Genomic DNA, 13,070 nt, shown 5'->3' with positions numbered 1-13,070 from the left:
AAACCATCAAGGGCAATAATGTAACAGGAGGGGAGAAAATGTAGCCGCTAGACCAGGGCTCGAACACGGAACCTCCAAACACTAGCCAAATATTCTACATATTGAGCTACCTGGTCACCGATGATCGACCCAGTCCATTCCTGCTACAAATTTTTTTTCTTACTATCATGTGTAAACTACCAACTACCAAATAACATACTTAATAATATAATAAACTAGTCAGCAAATAACAAAATGTAGCCTACCTAAATACCACACTTAAACTTGAGTACAAACTGCAATACATGTATGTAGCATACCCAACTGTACTACATGTACCTAGCAAATAACCAATTGTAACCCACCAAACTGTAACCTTTCAAAATTACCACAAGTAACTCATCAAACTACCAAATGTAACCCACCAAACTACCATATGTAACCCATCGAACTACCACATGTAACCCACCAAACTAAAACATGAAACCCACCAAACTAACACATGTAACCCACCAAACTCAAGTTACAACATGTAACCTACCAAACTACCACATGTAATCCACCAAACTACCACATGTAACCTACCAAACTACCACATGTAACCCAACAAACTACCACATGTAACCCACCCAACAAACTACCACATGTAACCCACCAAACTACCACATGTAACCCACCAAACTACCACATGTAACCCACCAAACTACCACATGTAATCCACCAAATTACCACATGTAACCCACCAAACTACCACATGTAACCCACCAAACTACCACATGTAACCCACCAAACTACCACATGTAACCCACCAAACTACCACATGTAACCCACCAAACTACCACATGTAACCCACCAAACTACCACATGTAACCTACCAAACCACCACATGTAACCTACCAAACTACCACATGTAACCTACCAAACTACCACATGTAACCTACCAAACTACCACATGTAACCCAACAAACTACCACATGTAACCCACCCAACAAACTACCACATGTAACCCACCAAACTACCACATGTAACCTACCAAACTACCACATGTAACCCATCAAACTACCACATGTAACCTACCAAACTACCACATGTAACCTACCAAACTACCAAATGTAACCCACCAAACTACCACATGTAACCCACCAAACTACCACATGTAACCCATCAAACTACCACATGTAACCCACCAAACTACCACATGTAACCAATCAAACTACCACATGTAATCCACCAAATTACCACATGTAACCCACCAAACTTCCACATGTAACCCACCAAACCACCACATATAATCCACCAAACTACCACATGTAACCCACCAAACTAACACATGTAACCCACCAAATTACCACATATAACCCACCAAACTACCACATGTAACCCACCAAATTACCACATGTAACCCACCAAACTACCACATTTAACCCACCAAATTATCACATGTAATCCACCAAATTATTACATGTAACCCACCAAACTACCACATGTAACCCACCAAACTATCATATGTAACCCACCAAATTACCACATGTAACCCACCAATTAACCACATGTAATCCACCAAATTACCACATGTAACCCACCAAATTACCACACGTAATCCACCAAATTACCACATGTAACCCACCAAACTACCACATGTAACCCACCAAACTACCACATGTAACCCACCAAACTACCACATGTAACCCACCAAATTACCACACGTAATCCACCAAATTACCACATGTAAACCCACCAAATAATCCACCAAATTACCACATGTAACCCACCAAATTACCACATAATCCACCAAATTACCACATGTAACCCACCAAACTACCACATGTAACCCACCAAACTACCACATGTAACCCACCAAACTACCACATGTAACCCACCAAATTACCACACGTAATCCACCAAATTACCACATGTAACCCACCAAATTACCACATGTAACCCACCAAACTACCACATGTAACCCACCAAACTACCACATGTAATCCACCAAATTACCACATGTAACCCACCAAACTACCACATGTAATCCACCAAATTACCACATGTAACCCACCAAACTACCACATGTAACCCACCAAACTACCACATGTAATCCACCAAACTAACACATGTAACCTACCAAACTATCATATGTAACCTACCAAACTACTTTATGCAATCTTCCAAACTGTAACCACCAAATTACCATGCATAACCCACAAACTTTCTACCAAATTACCACATGTACCTACCAAACTACCACTTTTAACCTTCCAAAGTATTACATGTAAACTACCAAACACCTTGACTTAATTTCTCAATACTGACCCTGATGGTCTATCTATACCACACATGTTCACAACAATCCACACTAAATAGTACCAGTATCAGACATGCTTACAAAGACTCATTAAACCTGCACATCCTTAAAGGGAAGTTATAGCTGTCTCCATGGTAACTTGAGTACGGAAAGTGGCAGAGTAGACATGGGGGATTTAACATACAGTATACCGAAGGACCCTCAACTAGGAGAAATGAATAGACAGTATCATTCTTAAATACAAGAAAATCTGGTACCAATCGAAATTACTAGCCACTTTAGCTGTGATAATATGCAATTTCCATCACAATGGCTCAGACATCTTATACATATTGCTCTTTTTACTCCCAGAGGGGATTTTAAATAAGGCTCAGACGTACTTGTTTCCGTCTCTTATGCTTACCTATACAGCTAAGGCAACATCTTCAGGTAAAAAAGAAGCCTTGACAGCCTCTTTGAGTATTCTCATTATAGCTTTACGATTAGATTTTGTCTCTAACAATTGCAAAATTGATGCATTCTATTGAAATTAAATCAAGGTCTTATTGATTTTTTCTTGTAACACTCACAGTATATACATGTAGCTAATTAGATTAAAATTTAGTAGTTTCTAGTTTTGATAAAAACTTACTGACTTGAATATGGAAATTAGGTCAAGGCCATATTGTTCATGTTAGGTTAATGTGTAAATTATTTTTGACAGGCTGAAGTATGAATTGTGCTTTGTTTAGAACACAGGTTTTTTTTTGTGCATCCTTCATCAGGTTGGGGAAAACAACCAACTGTGTATTATACGCAAAATAGAGTGTTGTAACCCAAATGGAGTATGAAGTCGTTACTAAAAATAGCCTAAATTGCTGAAATCTCAAATTTTCCTATACTTTTCAAAAAATCTCATTAACGTATGCCATGATAAGGGTCAATTTACTGAAATTTGTGTACCGTTAATAGAACTGTTTGTTACTTAGGAACTTGATGCAACTTTTCTCAAAGTACTGCATCTAGTTTCAATATACTTTCCTCCATGGAAATCTGATTTTTGCATTTGTGTTATAGTTAAATAAATGCGATTTGTGAAAATAATTTGGAAAAGTTAATTTTAAAGTGATTTCATTTATTTTTAGTAACAAATTGGGTATGACACTCTAGTTTGCGTATAATATGCAAGATTGTGTTCTTCCCCGACCTGTCCAAAGGTGATCAGTTTAGACAAGTTTGAGTGTGTATAATTGCAATCATGGTTTAATTTTAACATGAAGTACGATATTAGACCTAACCAGCATTAACGGCATTTAGATAATTGAAAATTTGAGTGGGAACTTACAAGGAATAAATTTGGATAATCCAAATTTATTCCTTGTAAGTTCCCACTCTTTAATACCCTTTCATAAAACTATTGCACAAAGTAAGCCATCAATCAATTTGCAAAATATATCAAATAAAGAGCCATTGGTTTTCATAGTTTTGGTCTGTACTTTAATTTGAGGTACCATATTTGCCATAAAGAAAGCATGTTTAATGTAAAACATTCAGACGCTATGAGTAAGAAAAGAAATAAAATATGGCAGACTTTTTTTTAGAGTTTTGGTTCCCTAAGAAGTGCTCCTGTTTGTTAGGCTTACAGTCTTTAAGTGCCCTGAGTGCTAATTAATGGTAAATAAAATTCAAAAAGAGGAGGGGGGGGTTACTTATAGGGACAAAGGTACTTATTGGATCAAATCTATAACTCAGGTTAAGACAGGTTTTGGTGTGAATATCATAATAGTGTGGCGTTAAAACAAATGGAAGAAGGCATGAAATCTATCGCAAGGTAAGATAACTCTGTATTATCAGAGGTTACGACAAACACACTAAATACTATAACTATATGACACAATGATAAGCAAAGGGCAATAACTCTGTTTAAGTGTCGTTTTATAGGTAAACAGGAGAGGATAATATTCACAAAATGCAATTTTTACAAAGGAATATCAAACCTGATTTTTTTTCTTGAAACATCATATTCTACTGTGAATCTAATTGTTCTCTTTAATGTATTATGCTGGGAACAAAAGTTGAGATTCAGATTGACGAAACTAAAATTTATTTTACTTAAGCCAGATACCAAATGAATAACTTGCTATATGCTATAACAATGCAGGTACGTCAGAGTTAAAAGCTACAACTATTACGGTCGGTGGAACTTTCAATAATTCAACAGTCTATACGTAAATACTTCCATACAAACTGTAGCCATTTATCAAAAACAATTCTGTCGATTGATTGATTAAACAGATCTGTTTCAGAAACACAACACTTGGAACAGTCAGTGCAGCCATTTCAACAGTTAAGTAACAATGCGACGGCATTGTTGTCACTTAATGGTATACTCGGTCTGCTAGGTCTAGATATTATCTCACACAATCAGCTGCTTATGTTAAATCATTTCATTTACTTATTGCGTGACTGCATGTAGCCGCTAAAAGGTATGATTCAGAAAATGAAAATAAAAAATTGTACGAAAAAGCATCTAACTAAGGGCTAAAATTGACATGAAAGCATGATATTACCTTAGAATGGTGAATTAAAGGCGTAACGTATCTGAAAAAATATATACGAGTTGGATTGTCTGCATTTGTGGAGTACGTCATAACATATACACTTTATAACAATTATATCTATGCATAAATAAAGTGTGTGAAAGAGGGGCTTGTCACCAATGACAACTGGTTTATGCCATTATATATTTTTTCTTTGCACCTTACAGAGTTACCTCCCCTGCGGGAAGGTATGTCATTCTGATGTCATTGATTATTTTGTGAGTGAAGCTCACGTCATTTTCTCTGAAAAGTATGATGTTATACTCGCAAACAAATGACACCACAACCTACCTGCAAGGGTAGATATGTGTAATATGCAAATAAAGAATAACTGCCAATCATAAATCACCAGTAGGCAGTTACCATGGTAATGGCTGAGTTATACCATATATTACAGGGTTTTTTTTCAACATGATTTGGGGCCAAAAATCGGCCCCATTCCCCATGGCAAAACCTCTTGAAAACAGTCCAAAAATATTGCATGAACTTTGATGGTTAAGGTTTTGAATACATGTATTTGTGAACTGGCTTCAGAAAAGTACATAAACTATACTGCAAATAAAATATCTTATTTGTTAGGCTTTATTTTATCTTTCATAATTTTTCCCACATCTTGGTTTTGTCGCCGATTTCCCCAAATTCAAAGCCACAGGCCTCATTCCTAATGCAGTGAGAAAAAGCTTTGTTATAGTTACAACTTACAATTATAACAGAATTATATCAGCCAGTACCATAATGATTAAGGGGCTAATTAATTTAATTACAACTATTGTAACCTTGGTAGGAGATTGGTTATATTATTGAGCGAATATACGTAACATTATGTATAACTAGTTACCATAGTAACATATTGGTTATACCATATTGCATATCAAGATCAAGGTACCATAATGATACCATTAAGAATAAAACAAGTTACCATAGTAACAATATTTATTATACCACTGAGCTTCACAAGTTGGCTTAATATGATGAAATGTACCGTTAAGTATAACTTGTTACCATGGTAACATATTGGTTATACAATTGAATAACAAAAGGAACCAAAATAATTATGGGATACCATAAGAAAACCTTAAGCTAGTACCATGATAACAAGATTGATTATACCATCAAGCATCACATATTTCCATAATAACGATGGGATATATACCACTAAATATTAGTTAAAGAGGTAATAGACGCTAGAATATTTAATTATCATTATCTAGATTGTATGTACAAACAACTTATAACTATAACAACAAGCAAATTCGTGGAATTTCCATCACCCGCTTTCAGGACATATTGTAGGTAAACATTATTGAGGTTAGGTTTAACCTTGGTTGAAACATGAAAAAATAAACTGAAGTCTTATTTGGAAGTAAGATGTGTAAAATAATGTCCGCTGATAGTGACTATTAAACCTGGCTGAGCTCTTCAGGCATTTAACTTCGATACTAACTCTCAAGAAAATCGGTTTACATTTGTTACAATTATTGCAAGGGAATGGCTGAAAATGATTTTTTTAGTACATCATAGGGCCATATTACTCCACTACATAATGTCAGCCGAAAAATTGCAATCGAACTTGGCCAATTAAGCCCTTAAGGCATTTAACCTTGTTACCAAGTTTGAAGAAAATCGGTTAATATTTATTACAGTTATTGTACGGAAGTGGCAGAAAATGACTTTTTTTTATTAAATCAAAGGCCCATAACACTGCTAATTAAGATCTGCCAAAAGTGGCGATCAAACTTGGCTAAGCCCTTAAGGCATTTAACTTTGTTACCAAGTTTTAACAATATTAGTTTTAACATTTGTTAGTTATTACACAGAAACTGCAGAAAAATGACATTTGTAGTAAATTAAAGGGCCATAACTCTGATAAATAACATCCGCTGAAAGAGTTGATCGAACCTGGCCAGGCACTTTAGGCATTCAACTTTGTTACCAAGTTTAAAGAAAATTGGTTAATATTTATTACAGTTATTGTACGGAAGTGGCAGAAACTGACATTTTTTTATTTAAGCAAAGGGCCATAACTCTGCTAAATAAGGTCTGTTGAAAGTTGCGATCAAACTTGGCCGAGTCCTTAAACCATTTAACCTTGTTACTAAGTTTGAAGAAAATTGGTTTACATTTGTTACACTTATTGCTCGGAAATGGCAGAAAATGAAATTTTTAGTAATTCAAAGGGCCATAACTCCGCTAAATAAGGTCCATCGACAGTCGCAATCATACTTGGCCGAACCCTTAAAGCATTCAACCTTGTCAAGTAGTTTGAAGAAAATCGGTTTACATTTGTTACAGTTATTGCACAGAAATGAAGTGTTATAGAAAGACAGACACAAACCCAAATTAATATCCCCTGTTTCGGAGAAAGCGGGGGATAATAAATTATAAAATAGCATCATGGATGAATATGTAAAATAGAATCTTACCTGCAAGACAAAATCTGTAATAAATCCCATAACAACAAGTTCATGTCCAGAACTGTGGTTTAAAACTCACTGTAAAACAAAAATGAACACCATGAGTATTTTGATGAAGAGATAATATATAGTTTTGTGTTGTTGATGAATAGAATTCACATCATACATGTGCGCAACTCTGGAAATAAATATCACGTCATTATCAAAACATCAGTAATGAAGCCTGAGTTTTCTGTAACAATCCCGCTAAGTAGTGGCATCATCAAAAGGAATGTCTGTCTGCCCAGTAATCAGTAGAGTCAATATAGATATCCTTTTCCATTTACTGTTCAAACTTTCTGGTCAATTTATCGTTTGTGGTTTTAAATCACCACGGCTTTTGTCCAGTGAACATCGAACAACATACTGAGCTATTAAACACTAAACTATTGAAGTTGAGAGCAAAAAAATCAATGAATCTTAGCTCAATGCTCTGATGCTACATGCCTGAAAGGTCTCATCTTCAGGCGCTCATATACAGGTATATCATAAAAAATAAAACGAGTTGGGTAGATGGAGCTGGTAATTATGTCACAGACAGGTGATATGCACAGGTAATCATGTCCTAGACAGGTGATTTGTACAGGTAACCATGTCAAAGACAGGATATTTGTTAAGGTAATCATGTAACAGACAGGTGATATGTACTGGTAATCATGTCTAAGATAGGTAATTATGTCACAGACAGGTGATATGTACAGGTAATCATGTCACAGACAGGTGATTTGTACAGCTAATCATGTCACAGACAGGTGATTTGTACATGTAACCATTTCACAGACAGGTTATCATAACACAGACAGGTGATTTGTTCATGGGTAATCATTTCACAGACAGGTGTTTTGTACAGGTAATCATGTCACTAGACAGGTGATATCATACAAAATCATGTCACAGACAGGTGATATGTACAACTAATCATGTCACAGACAGGTGATTTGTACTGGTAATCATGTCAAAGTGGCTGAGAGGGCTGATTTGTACAGATAACCATTTCATTGACAGGTGAATTGTACAGGTAATAATATCACAGACAGGTGTTTTGTACAGGTAATCATGTCACAGACAGGTAATATGTACAGGTAATCATGTCACAGACAGGTGATTTGTACAGGTAATCATGTCACAGACAGGTGATTTGTACAGGTAATCATGTCACAGACAGGTGATATGTACAACAACCATTTCACAGACAGGTTATCATAACACAGACAGGTGATTTGTTCATGGGTAATCATTTCACAGACAGGTGTTTTGTACAGGTAATCATGTCGTAGACAGGTGATATGTACAACTAATCATGTCACAGACAGGTGATTTGTATGTGTAATCATGTCACAGACAGGTGATTTGTACAGGTAATCATGTCACAGATGTGATATGTACAGGTAACCATGTCATAGACAGGTGACATGTACAGGTAATCATGTCACAGACAGGTGATTTGTACAGGTAATCATGTCACAGACAGGTGATATGTACAGGTAATCATGTCACAGACAGGTGATTTGTACAGGTAATCATGTCACAGACAGGTGATTTGTACAGGTAATCATGTCACAGACAGGTAATATGTACAGATAATCATGTCACAGACAGGTGATTTGTAAAAATCACATCACAGACAGATATGTACACATCATCATCTCAAAAACAGGTGATTTGTACAGATAATCATGTCACAGACAGATAATCATGTCACAGACAGGTGATTTGTACAGATACATCAAAGACATGTGATATGTACATAGGTAATCATTTCACAGATATGTGTTTTGTACAGGTTATCATATCACAGACAGGTGAATTGTACAGGTAGTCATATCATAAACAGGTGATTTATACAAGTAATCATGTCACATGCAGGTGTTTTGTACAGGTAATCATGTCACAGACAGGTGATTTGTACAGGTAATCATGTCACAGACAGGTGATTTGTACAGGTAATCATGTCACATACAGGTGATTTGTACAAGTAAACATGTCACATACAGGTGATTTGTAAAGGTATGTCACAGACAGGTGATATGTACAGGTAACCATGTCACAGACAGGTGATTTGTACAGGTAATCATGTCACAGACTTGATATGTACAGGTAACCATGTCACAGACAGTTAATCATGTCACAGACAGGTGATCTATACAGGTATATCACAGACAGGTAATATGCACATGGGTAATAATTTCACAGACAGGTGATTTGTACAGGTTATCATATCACAGACAGGTGATTTGTACAGGTAATCATGTCACAGACAGGTGATTTGTACAGGTAATCATGTCACATACAGGTGATTTGTACAGGTAATCATATCACAGACAGGTGATTTGTACAGGTAATCATGTCACATATAGGTGATTTGTACAAGTAAACATGTCACATACAGGTGATTTGTAAAGGTATGTCACAGACAGGTGATATGTACAGGTAACCATGTCACAGACAGGTGATTTGTACAGGTAATCATGTCACAGACTTGATATGTACAGGTAACCATGTCACAGACAGTTAATCATGTCACCAGACAGGTGATCTATACAGGTATATCACAGACAGGTAATATGCACATGGGTAATAATTTCACAGACAGGTGATTTGTACAGGTTATCATATCACAGACAGGTGATTTGTACAGGTAATCATGTCACAGACAGGTGATTTGTACAGGTAATCATGTCACATACAGGTGATTTGTACAGGTAATCATATCACAGACAGGTGATTTGTACAGGTTATCATATCACAGACAGGTGAATTGTACAGGTTTTTATATCACAGACAGGTGATTTGTACAAGTAAACATGTCACAGACAGGTGATTTGTACAAGTAAACATGTCACAGACAGGTGATTTGTATAAGTAAACATGTCACATACAGGTGATTTGTAGATATACAGTCAGGTGATATGTACAGGAAATCATGTAATAGACAATATTAATCCAATAGGTGATTATTTTTGTCACAGACAATGCTCATATGTAATCACAGGTAAGGTATTGTGTCATTAAAAGACAATTAAAACTGATGATTTTGTCAATTTTTTGCGCACCTTATAGTCTATTGTGCCACTTTATCTATAAATCATTTAACTATAAAAGCATGAATATACAATCATTATTGACACACTAACATACCTAAAATCTAAAGTGTGTAAGTTAGGCGTCCATGCAGTAGTATCCACTAGTAAAATAAAACTATAAGCTTACAAAGAATTCCTCTTTTGCCCATATAAATATCTGCGCGAGTGTGACGAAAATAAAACGTCTGTGCAAAATAAAGGCACGAGTCAGCAATAGGTCATGGAGACCTACAGCCCAAAGCACCGTCAACATGCACGTGACGCCTTATGTAATATGTAACTGTCAAAACACTACCTACCTGACATGGAAAATCACATCACTTCCTCAAGGACAGGATTGTACTCCAATAAGCTCCATACACAATCAGTGACAGTCCTCTATAGAATCTATACTCAATCAGTCACAGTATGTATCCTCCCAAGTATATCTGGTAGCCGCTGTCGTCTGGTACAATGTACCTACCTTGGAAACAGTTGCAATCCCTTACGACCGTATAAATCTGGTCTCCGGCGTGTCACTATGTAAATCAGTAAGAAAAGTTATGACTTTACAAAACACTGTTGTCTATCTTACCTTTATTTAGCTGGATGAGCAGACGATAATAGTGTTCATCGGAGCGTGAAGCGCAAGGTAAATCCATTGTACAGTCGCCATGAAACTGAATCCCCTTCATTCTCAACCAACCATTCAACACCATCATGTAAACATAGTAACATGATCAACGATACATCTTTTTCAAAATACTCTGCGATCCGTATTAATTCATGTTATGATGAAATGTCGAATATTGCTTGTAATGGGGAATTTCATTGGTTTAAAAATACATTAAAACCTCGTTACGTATAAAAATGACGTCGCACTTTGTAACGTTGCATCTGATTGGCTGATACAACGACGTGGCGATACATTTATATAATTAACAGTCTCTTAAGATTATATTGAATAATGAATAAAGATTTATTGAGCTACATACTAGTCTTGAGGTGGGCGGACAGAAAAATCACAGGAGAGGTCTGCCAAATGGAAACTCCAGAAAGAATAGTGAAGCCCAGGAGTATCGTGACCCTTGGCTAGCCAAGTTGAGCCAATTTTTCTAGAAAAAGGTATAAGGAAAGTTAAGTAACTACATTAAATGTTTAAAAAAGATGGCCAAGGTTGCTTTCTCTTTTTTTTTAAAGGGACTAAATCGCTAAAAAAATCATGTAATAAAAGATTAAAACAATTATAGGACTAAAATTAATTGTAAAAGTTGTGTACTTTGTGTTAATAACAATATTTAAAAGTTTGTATAGCAATTTTGTTCAAAATGGAGAAAAACTGAAAATAAATAGGACCGACCTAGTCACTATTTCATATTATTATCTTTCGGCGAGTGTAAACAACCCCTATGTGCATGCGCGACGCGTGAACATTCCAAACATCCGATCGAAGGAAATCTCATCTGTCTAATGGACATATCTACTATCGACTGAAAACACAAATTTATCGACTACAGGTTCCTGATTACTACTGATTACTGATTACTTTTGAACCGTATGCAAAAGTTTTGTGAAGAGTTTCTAAGTGTAAATAATCCTATACTGTACAGGTTTTTGTAGCTATAAAGAAGGGTTTTCATTATATTATATGGTTTTATACTTGCTTCTACCATTATTTTATTTTCATTTGTCATGATATTATGTACTATTCCGCTAAACCTGCCAATATTATTAGGCTTTTAAAAAATGGCCTAATATATAGACTTTATAATAAGGAAAAAATGACGAAAAACTAATAATATAGGCATGTTTAGCGGACTAAGTAAGTACGTGTATTTCTTTTATCATTATATCAATATTTAACATTCCGTATACATTGTATATCCTTAGTTATAATGTCTATCCGTCTAATGGGCATTCCCTATATATCTCTAGTTATAGTCTTTGTCCGTCTAATGGACTTTCCTTATATAGCCCTAGCTATAATATATATCCGTCTAATGGAAATTCCCTATATATCCTTAGTTATAGTCTCTATCCGTCTAATGGACATTCCCCTATATGTCACTAGTTATATAACTTTTTTTTACATCTGATTTACTTAAAAAAAATCAGCCTAACTATATATATAAATTTTATGTGTACTTTTATGTATTCAAAGCAAAAATACACCTTACATATACATTGTAGACCTATGTACATATATGTTTGCTTAATAATGTACATGTACACCCGTATTCATATATAATATATATACATAATTAACGGGTGAAAATACCTCTCACTTCTTGTCATATTTCCATCAAATACTCTAAAGCTTCATAGAACTATGCTGTTTTACTTGGCAATGTAGATACAGGGGCGTAGGAAGCGGATGTGAGAGGTGGGGCGGGGTTGGAGGGGGTCGGGGCAATTGCCTCCCCGTTTCCCAGGACGAGGGCAAACATTTCTTGTTTTCGCCGACTGAAATGTTCTAAAATTTGCACATTTGAAAGAAAGAAAAAAGGGTCCTCCTGCTCATTTTCGTGAACTAGACTTATAATGTCAATCAGGGGATTCTACATACTATTTTAAAAAATGTCTCTTAAAAGATTCATCTGTTTATATGACTTAGCAAAACAATTAATTCATTATTATTTTGTGTTAAACAACAATGTACCGATGGTGTGAAGCCAACTTATGTTCAGATCGAGTT

At 35.6% G+C, this 13,070-nt stretch overlaps 1 protein-coding gene across 4 annotated transcripts in view; it reads right to left on the bottom strand.

Moving 5' to 3' along the window:
• The window catches only part of LOC138324921 (receptor-type tyrosine-protein phosphatase epsilon-like), a 110,541-nt gene extending 99,442 nt beyond the window's left edge, over positions 1-11,099 (bottom strand). For 2 of the 4 annotated variants that reach the window (XR_011208704.1, XM_069270170.1), the window contains exons 1-2: positions 10,696-10,943; positions 7,284-7,352 (exon numbers count right to left, since the gene is read on the bottom strand). The gene's annotated coding sequence lies outside the window, so the exon portion shown is untranslated. The other 2 variants (XM_069270172.1, XM_069270171.1) reach the window with 2 other exon arrangements.
• Positions 11,100-13,070: the final 1,971 nt, after the last annotated feature.

This window comes from Argopecten irradians, chromosome 6 (genome assembly GCF_041381155.1).
Source record: "Argopecten irradians isolate NY chromosome 6, Ai_NY, whole genome shotgun sequence".
Taxonomy (NCBI): Eukaryota; Metazoa; Mollusca; class Bivalvia; order Pectinida; family Pectinidae; genus Argopecten; species Argopecten irradians.
This window is presented reverse-complemented; position numbering and strand designations above follow the sequence as displayed.